The sequence below is a fragment of the Mizuhopecten yessoensis genome, unplaced genomic scaffold (assembly GCF_002113885.1).
Source record: "Mizuhopecten yessoensis strain PY_sf001 unplaced genomic scaffold, ASM211388v2 scaffold2307, whole genome shotgun sequence".
Classification (NCBI taxonomy): domain Eukaryota; kingdom Metazoa; phylum Mollusca; class Bivalvia; order Pectinida; family Pectinidae; genus Mizuhopecten; species Mizuhopecten yessoensis.
This window is the reverse complement of record NW_018404481.1, coordinates 265,934-275,724: the sequence shown is the minus strand read 5'-3', so window position 1 is coordinate 275,724 and position 9,791 is coordinate 265,934. Positions and strand designations below refer to the sequence as shown.

Genomic DNA, 9,791 nt, shown 5'->3' with positions numbered 1-9,791 from the left:
TGGATGAGACAAGGAGACTGGTTTGATCCTTTGATGTACATCAAAAGAATCTCGCAGTCGTGTAACGGTAAAATTTACTGGCTTTGAAGTCAGGTGTTGCTCCTCTGTAATCTTCAAAGGACAGTTATCAAGTCTGCAATNCGGTAAAATTTACTGGCTTTGAAATCAGTTGTTGCTCCTCTGTAATCTTCAAAGGACAGTTATCAAGTCTGCAATTAATTGGCCAGGATGTTTTTAACGTACATGAGACCAATCAAATAGTTAGCCGCGTGCCTTCAATTTGGCTATGACATATTCCAGGGGGGCACAAAGCGAAAGTGAGCATAACCACAGAAGTATAGAGGATGGTCACTTGGTCTATTTTGTTTTTTCGCATTTAGTGTGCTTTTAGACTGGTAGTAGTTTGAATTGCTGGCATTATCAAATTTAGTTTGGACTTCCAAAAAGGGATCCAAGTCCATGGTCAAAGTTGCACATGTCGATTGGATAAGCCTGAACTTCCCCTTTGTTTGTTTTTTTGTCTGTGTGATAAAAATATGACGGAGCATATGTTTAGGCAGTCACTTATGTTGAAAAAATTAGAGAAAAAGAGCTAACACCAAAAACAGTTTATTGTTCATTTTTCTGGTCTTTTCATTATCATTTTGTGAGATGTTGAAAGGACATTGTTTTAAGTGATGGAAGTTTCTAAGATAGATAAATAGAAACATTTCTGGTCTTGAAAATAAATTAACATTAACAGGTAGATCACTATTGTCCTGTGATGAAAATATGGCCGATATACACTTGGTGCAGGCTTAACGTTAAACAGTTCCATTATTATATCAATTAATCTTCATCCCATATATCATGTAATATGTATGATAAATTATTATATGTATGAATTGTAGAGTGTGTGTGTAGAAATGTGTTGTTAATAACATACCGTATTCGCCGTAATTAGCGCCCTCTCCCATTCTTAGCATGCCTCCCCTTTTTATAGCACTTATTGACAGGTATAAGCCTCCCCTTTTCCCAAACACTTTCCATTGTAGCCCTATCTGGTTAACAGAATATATAATTTCATACATTATATCAGTCGCTACATACAATCTCGCAATCTGACACGACTGTTTTCCAGTGTTTGAAAGAGATAAAACCATGAATAATTTTGGATTACCTTAAATTACCTTTACAGCATTTTGATAATATATGTTTTGTTATCTTAATAAGTGCTCCTATCAGCCAATTTTTATGTGTCGCAATCTGACACGACTGTTTTTCCAGTGTTATCTTAATAAGTGCCCCTTTATCCAATTTTTCATGTGTCCTTGGTGCTAAATATAGCAAATACGGTGACATTTTTTGACGTGTTCAGGACAAGTGTGATTGTGGGATGTCTGTCAGTGTGTTAGGTAGCAGATTAAGTATAGGACCATTACATAGAGGCTGCTGCTTGCTTTTCTGAAGTTACCTCCCTTGTTCACCAACCACATTACTTATTTACCATGTAATGGCCCTGACTCCTTATTGTGTTGTTAGACCATTAAAACCATAAACAAATCCTATTATCGCAAGAGGAACAGGAAACATCGGACAAGATGAACTTAAGCATCCTGACAAGCTTCACACTAAGGACTTTTTCAGGGTTACAATTGAAATGACGTCATAAAAACGAATATTGACCGCTGTTTCTAAAAAATAGTAACACTTTATAGTTAACTCATTCACCCCTAAATACACATTTGAACTTTTCCAATTCAAACGATGGAATAGTTCATTATGAAATTTCAGGGGTGACTGAGTTAATACTACACTTACCGACCTCCACATGATTATCATCCAAACAATTAGTATGTAGGGAAAACGTATATCATCTAATATATATATAAATATTTACTAGCCTTTAATAAATATGATAATCAGAGGTCAGCACGAAAGGTCAATGTGGTCTATGTATTTGTCGGAATAGGGCAAAGCGATACTTACTACCAAAGTATGGATACCCTTATAGAAATGAATATAGAATTTTGTAGGTTTTCTTCAATATAAAGTACATAACTAGTTACTAGAGCTCTCGTGATTTATCGCTGAAAACATTGTTGAATCTCGTAATACTTTGAGTAAACAACAACAAGAAAATGGTGTACAGATCGATCATTAAAACTGTGAGGTTTTGAGGACTTTCCCTTATAAATTTGTGTCCCACGCTGTGAGACTTTATCAGAGGTGAAAATCCGTGAGATTTTGCCTCACACCGTGAAATCTGGCATGTTTAATAGCAATATTAGAACATGAAAAGTTATTTATTAAGTTATCTTTGTAATTTATATATAATTGACAAATTATGGAAACACTGTATGTATATATGATTGTTCACCTGACTGTGTATGTTAGATTATAAGGGATATGTGTTATAAAACTTGTGTGTCATAATTTGTACATTTGTGATATAATGCCCCCATTGTCTTGAAGAAAAAGGCAGAGGCAAAAGTGAGATCCACGTATTTCTTTTTAAGCTTGAATGTTGCAGTACGAAACCATTCCATACCTGTTTTATATTAATTCTCTCTTTTGAAAAAGAGGCTTCTATAATATTAATGTATATACCGTAAATTTGCGAGTATAGTGCGCAGGTACATTATTGGGGTCAGATTTGAAGAGAAAAATATATTGGGGGGGGAAAAAAATGAAAAAAAAAATGAAAGAAAAATTGTGTATTAAATAATGGTACATATGTTACATGAAAACATAAGGAAAATAATGAAGGGTGAACTTGAGAATTGCTTTTCTTCAAGAGATTGGGTGTATGTGCGTTTATAGGGCCGGCCTTAACGGGATAACCGGTTGGTTTGTGTACAGTTGTGGGATCATTGTTGTGATTAACAGTGGTAATATAACCTTATTTTTATATACGGGAGGTGTATTATGATTGCTGTTTTTGAATGCTAGTGCTAAAGTATATTCACAGGTACTTTAACGATGTGGACTTCGACGGATAATGGTACACTTATTGTCTAGGGAGACAACAATAGACTAATAAGGGGCCGAGTGGTTAAGGCATCTGACCCTTTAACCCTTTCACCCCTGTGTAACTTTATTAATCTCTTCCATGCATTGATCTGGATGAGTCCATTATGGTCTACAGTGGTGAAAGGGTTAAGATCACTAGCCCTCCACGTGGGGCAGTTGCCAGGTACTGGCTGTAGGTCGGTGGTTTTTCTCTGGTACTTTGGCTTAGCTTTACTCACCAACAAAACCTGGCATGTCCTTAAATGACCATAGCTGTTAATAGGACATAAAATACAAACACACCAAACCAATGGACTTGAAGGATTCCTGGCTCACTGTAGGCGAAAAACTAGAGAATTTCCACTGTTGTTAATTTTGTTTTGGAAATTTGGTCGGGGAACTAGATTGTTCAGTTGGTTGAGCAACCATATTGTGGTTAGGTGTTTGGGGTTCGAATATCTGTTTGGCCTCATTTTATTTTTACTCTCAAAACACTTACGGTGGGTTTTTTTTAAATTAATTTCAGCAATTGTTTTTTCTTCATAAAACTGCTGCATGCCTTTGTTAAAACTATTGTCATGCCTTTGAAAACAGTTTCCAGTTCATAGTTTCGTTTTCTGCCAGTAATACAGGGATCCTTCATGAATGGAAAATATCAAAATTAGATATTTAGTTTCCTAACACAAGAGTACATTGAATTTCTTGAATGAATATCGTTCAGATCCTTTGAGGAGAACCTGTGATATACATGAATATGTGGTGTGTCTGATTTATATAACGCCTGGTGTGACCAGTGCAGACTGATTGTTTGACGAGTGAGATGTTTGTGAACGGATTTTGAACCGTTAGTTATTTTTTTTTATTTAATTTTATTCAATAAATTGACACAATTCTTATCTGGTGTTTGTGTTTCTTTCCTTTTAGCTTCCATAGTTGGAAAGTTTAAACGTGTATATCAAGTTAATGGATAGTGTGTAGCAAACTTTCCCTTGTTTATGTGTGAGGTTCTCCTAGCAGCAGGACCAGGTATGACATTCTATAAGTATTAGCAGAATCAGATTAATGTTCTCCTCGCAGAACTATTCTCTTAGTTTGACCCTCTCCAAGCAGAATAAAAGGTGATGTTCTGTTAGTAGAATCAAATATGATTTTTCAGAGCAGAATCTTTGACTCTCTCGAAGCAGAATCGAATGCAACGTTTTCCTTACAGAATCAAAATTGACGTTTTCCTAGCAAAATCAAATGTGACGTTGTCATAGCAGAATCAAATATGACCTTCTTGTAGCAGAATCAAATGTTACTTTTTCCCAGCAGAATCAATTGGGATGGTCTTGCAGAATATGTGACGCTTACAGGATTAAATGTGAAGATTTCTTTGCAAAATCAAATGTGACATTTTCTTACTATAAGATAAGTTATAACGTTTTACTGGCAGAAACAAATGTGACATTATCATAGCAGAATCAAATGTGACGTTTTCCTCCTATAAGATAAGATATTACGTTTTACTGGCTGAAACAAATATGACGTTCTCTTCGCAGAATCAAATGTGATGTTCTCTTAGCAGAATCAAATGTGACGTTCTCTTAGCAGAATCAAATGTGACGTTCTCATAGCAGAATCAAATGTGACGTTCTCTTAACAGAATCAAATGTGATGTTCTCATAGCAGAATCAAATGGGACGTTTTCATAGCAGAATCAAATGGGACGTTCTCATAGCAGAATCAAATGGGACGTTCTCATAGCAGAATCAAATGGGACGTTCTCATAGCAGAATCAAATATGACGTTCTCATAGCAGAATCAAATGCGACGTTTTCATAGCAGAATCAAATGGGACGTTCTCATAGCAGAATCAAATGTGACGTTTCCATAGCAGAATCAAATGTGACGTTCTCTTAGCAGAATCAAATGTGATATCTCATACCAGAACCTAATGTGACGTTCTCTTAGCAGAATCAAATGTGACGTTCTCTTAGCAGATTCAAATGTGACGTTCTAATAGCAGATTCAAATGTGACGTTCTCATAGCAGAATCAAATGTGACGTTCTCATAGCAGAATCAAATGTGACGTTCTCTTAGCAGAATCAAATGTGACGTTCTCATAGCAGAATCAAATGCGACGTTCTCTTAGCAGAATCAAACGTGACGTTCTCTTAGCAGATTCAAATGTGACATTCTCATAGCAGAATCAAATGTGACGTTCTCTTAGCACAATCAAATGTGACGTTCTCTTAGCAGAATCAAATGTGATGTTCTCTTAGCAGACTCAGATATGACGTTTTCCTAGCGAGATCAAATGCGACGTAGTCCTAGCGAGATCAAATGTGATGTTTTTCTCGCAGAATCAGATGTGAACTTTTCTCAGCAAAATCAGATGTGAACTTTTCCTAGCATAAAATAAGATATTACCTTTTACTAGCAGAATCAAATGTGACGTTTTCCTCGCAGAATCAAATATGATATTTTCCTAGTAGAATCTAATGTGAAGTTCTAGCAAGATCAAATGTGATTTTCCTCGCAGAATTAGATGTAAACTTTTCCTAGCAGAATCAAATGTGACGTTCTCCTAGCAAGATCAAATATGACGTTTTTCTAGCAGAATCAAATGTGACGTTTTCCACGCAGAATCAAATATGACGTTTTCCTAGCAGAATCAAATATGACGTTTTCCTAGCAGAATCGGATGTAAAATTTTCTTAGCGAAATCAGATGTGACGTTTTTCTTGCTTTAGATAAGCTATTACCTTTTACTAACATAATCAGATATGGAATTCTTCCCACAATATGACGTTCTCCTAGCAGGATTAAATTTGACGTTTTCCTAGCAGAATCAAATATGACGTTCTTCTAGCAGAATCAAGTACGATATTCTCATAGCCAAATGTCATAACAAATCCATATGACGTTCTCCTAGCAGAATCAAATGACACGTTTTCGTAGCAGAACTGAATGTTATATTTTCCTAGCAGAATCAAATGTGATCTAGAATATGTGACGTTCTCATTGCTTGTTTGTTTGTTTGTTTGTTTGATTTTGTTTAACGTCCTATTAACAGCTAAGGTCATTTAAGGACGGCCTCCCCTGTGTGCAAGATGCATGCGTGTAATGTATGCGTGTGTATTTTGGGAGGCTGCGATATGTTCGTGTTTGTCTCCTTGTGATAGCGCGGAACTGATGCCGACTTTATAGTGCTACCTCACTGAGACATGCTGCCGAAGACACCCAGCAGGACGCCCCACCCGGTCACATTATACTGACAACGGGCGAACCAGTCGTCCCACTCCTAATTTGCTGAGCGTTAAGCAGGAGTAGAAACTACCATTTTTAAAGACTTTGGTATGTCTCGGCCAGGGGACAGAACCCAAAGCCTTCCTCACAGGGGCGAACGCTCAACAAATGGCCAAAAGTGAGGCATTGTCAAGGGAGACATTAGGAAGAAGAAAGTTATTTAGAAAGGAGAGAAGAGATAAGGTCCCAAATTTAGTCGCCTCTTACGATCATGCAATTGGGGGCAGCAGGTACAATTCTTACGCCCTACCTGCAGGGACTCGTTCTCATTGCAGGAGCACATGTGACGTTAGATAGCGAATTCAAATCTGATGTTCTAACAGAATCAAATGTGAAGTTTACCTAATTACATTAAATGTGACACATTTCTCACAAAATAATCAACTATGACAACCTCCTAGTGAAATCGAACGTGACGTTATCTAAGCAGAATCAAATGTAACGTTCTTTGAGCAGAAGATATATTCGCTTTCATAGCATGATCAAATTTGACAATCTGCCAGCAAGTTAAAACGCGACACTCTTCAAGTGTTGCGATGAGGCAGCAGAACAATTTTGGTCTCTTTTATGTGCTTTTAGTAGAAGACGCGAACGAAAATTCAGCATGGGCCCCACATTATTCGCCTTTTACGATACACATGCTGTGGGCTATAGCAGGTCTATTCTTGATTTCTTCCATTTCGCCTTTGGGGTGCATAGCGTGAAAGTGAGCGTAACCCGAGGCGAGGAAGTACCACCCCAAATTCTGCAGGAGGTGGCACATTAGTCGCCTCATACAGATACGTATATAGTACAACGTGTACTATGTACATCTCTGTCTCTTACGATCATATGCAATTGGATACTTCCCTGAACATACACGGATGTAAATTTTCCACAAAGCAGGACAAAGTATGGGTGTCGGCGACGGCTGAGCTGTGGCACATGTCCTATCTACCTTGCCGGTCTCCATGTGGTATGTGTAAACAACCAACAGTTATCATATAAATAAAAACATTAAGCTTTGTTAGCGTTAACAGGTTTAAAACTCAACTCAGCTAGGTTACCCTGTGAATTATAAACTAAATAATATTCTTTTCGTGATACTGTTAATAGCATCATTTGCATATTAAATACGTATTTTGCAATATAATATGATGTAACGTGAACTTAATCTAATTCTGTGGATAAAGGTTTCCATGGGTATTGTATCCTTCACAAACTAACCTAGCTTTTCTAACCACCGTTATGTCTTATCTCTCCGAGTACGTTCGACCCGGATATATGTTGATGTCAACATCATCGTAAAAAAAGTCCCCTATACGCTACTCATTGCTTTTGTCACGATACACACATAAGTAAATGATTCAGTCCGTTCAGAGAGTATGACCCAGGTCATTATTGTACTCATCCTCAATACTCCATGGGTTGCGCTCACTTACGCTCACTGCACCTCTCGAGCCAAGGGTGTTCAATACGATACTCTCCTATTCATAGGAGAGTATCGTATTGGACACCCTTGGCTCGCGAAGTTGCTCTCGAATGTGCTATGCCCAGTGTACAACACCTTAATTGTGGATGACACATATGTAAAATAAGACTAGTTTGATCCGTTGATGTACATATAACTAATCGCGCGGCAGCGAAACGGTAAAATTGACCGGCGTTGACGTTGGGCGTCGCTCCTCTGTAATGTTCAAAGGACAGATATCAGCTAAGCGATTCGGTGAGAGATTTTTTCACGTGAAATCAATCAAATAGCTAGCTGCGAGCCTTCAATTTGAAAGCGTTACCCCTGGGATTTCAAAGATGTATTGTACTGAAGAGAATATAATTGTAAATATTACCATAGCAATATATTGTTATTTTCCGTATCGTAAACGAATACGCAATCATGAGAACTGGCATTATTAGAATACCACATAGGGACATGTGTTGATTAAGTCTCTTATTTAGGATTTTCAGTGCGCAGAAGCAATTAGCGACCAAATTGGGTAAAGCTATATTGGCTTTATTTTGCTAATGCTCAAAGTTACACCTAGATATAAAGACTATGCTTACTTATTTGGATATCTACAAGGCACAGGTGCTCGACAGCACCTTGACAGAACCTGTTTTTTTTAGTTTAAATCGATTTTATTGCAGCAAAAGACAAATGGATTGGACAAAAGTTATTGCAACTTACTTACGTCCTTTTCGTTACAGAAAATATGTATATAAAATTAATGTGTCACGTAATAACCTAAAACAAATTTATATATGTATATATATATAAGATGTTAAAGGCCAAGGGTGGGGTATAAAAGGGAGACAACTCAGGAAAATGGAGGAAATGCAAAAACCTGACTGCCTTCACTTCAGAGAAAGAATTTCTTCAAATTCATGTTTTTCAATAAAAGGTCTGACACAGATTTTGTCATGACAACATATTTTTTGTGAGGAATCTGAATTTGGTTATCATTTTCTTAACAAAATTCTTATTAATTTGATTTCCTATTGTTAATTTTTTTCTGTTACAATTTCTAAGCTGTCAGTCAAATTTGAAATTGCCGGTTGGCCTTACCGGAAATTGATAGCGGAAGTTTACAACTGTGTTGTTGCTATGGTCCTAGCTACGCATGCTGAGTAAACAAAACCCCCTACCTTATCAACATTTGGCGGCAATGTCAAGAAACTGGATCCCTTAGGCACATACACAGGAATGCTAATCCAATTACCACCGTCATAAACATATTACACTCACTCCCCGAAACAAATACATAATATAGATCTATTCCCACAAATGACCCATATATTCCATACTATCAGGGTTAGGAAACCAGAATCTGACCAGTTTTATCACACAGTCTGGCATTATATCCCGCCTATGCCACACAGGTTCTCCTCCCATTGTCTGAATTCCCAGAGCTTGCTTCTTTTTATCCTGATATCGCTGATCACCCCATGCTCCTCTGTGATATAACATGGTCCAAAATCTTTTGTATAATTCTTTCCTATGAATGTTATTTTTCCTGTTTTGGGGATTTTCTCTTAATTCCCACCACTGTTGTTTATTTCTCTCGTTTGTAATACAAGGTCTGCATAAACAATACTGGCATTCATCTGAGTCGGTATCCTGGGGGATAGTAAATCCAGAACAGGTTACTTGGTTACTTGTATCAGGGGTCATACTAGCACTTTCTTCTTGACAATCTCCCTCATTATTTTTCTCTGAATATTCCCAATGTTTCTCCTGGAAAAGTTGGCTAATAGCATTTCTTTGTTCCTCATTTACAACCAAGGTCACAGAAAATCTTTCTCCTTCCCCCATGCTGGCTGAAAACTCAGTGAGGGGCTGATAACCTGATACTGTGAGAGATTCATACTGCCCCATGGCCAGAGGGAGAATTATGCAATATATCAAGTTCCCAAAATTGGGGTGACATGTGGGGAAATTGAAAAAATAAACCATATGATCTTACTTTTTTCCTTTATTGCAAGGAAACTTATATTTTATTAAGGGGAACACATTTTGACAATACGGCCATAC

The 9,791-nt window shown here is 37.3% G+C and overlaps 1 long non-coding RNA gene across 1 annotated transcript; it reads left to right on the top strand.

Annotated features, from left to right (window-relative positions):
• The first annotated feature begins 28 nt into the window (after positions 1-28).
• LOC110445464 lies at positions 29-3,887 on the top strand. The gene is made up of 2 exons (XR_002462360.1): positions 29-93; positions 170-3,887. It is a non-coding gene; the product is annotated as an uncharacterized LOC110445464 (long non-coding RNA).
• The last annotated feature ends 5,904 nt before the right edge of the window (positions 3,888-9,791 follow it).